Raw genomic sequence first — 285 nt, forward strand, 5'->3', positions numbered from 1 at the left:
TAAAGATCTTCGTAGAATATGTGGGAGCCAATATGAGCATCCAGGTTCCGCTATTGGTTATTGACCAGAGATGTGTCTCGGTCATGTCTACATAGTTCTCGAACCCATAGGGTCCGCACGCTTAAAGTTTGGTGACAATCGGTATTATGAGTTTTTGTGTTTGATGTACCGAAGGTAGTTCAGAGTCCCGGATATGATCACGGACATGACGAGGAGTCTTGGAATGGTCGAGACATAAAGATCGATATATTGGACGACTATGTTTGGACACTGGAAGGGTTCCGG

Source organism: Triticum dicoccoides, chromosome 4A (genome assembly GCF_002162155.2).
Source record: "Triticum dicoccoides isolate Atlit2015 ecotype Zavitan chromosome 4A, WEW_v2.0, whole genome shotgun sequence".
Taxonomy (NCBI): Eukaryota; Viridiplantae; Streptophyta; class Magnoliopsida; order Poales; family Poaceae; genus Triticum; species Triticum dicoccoides.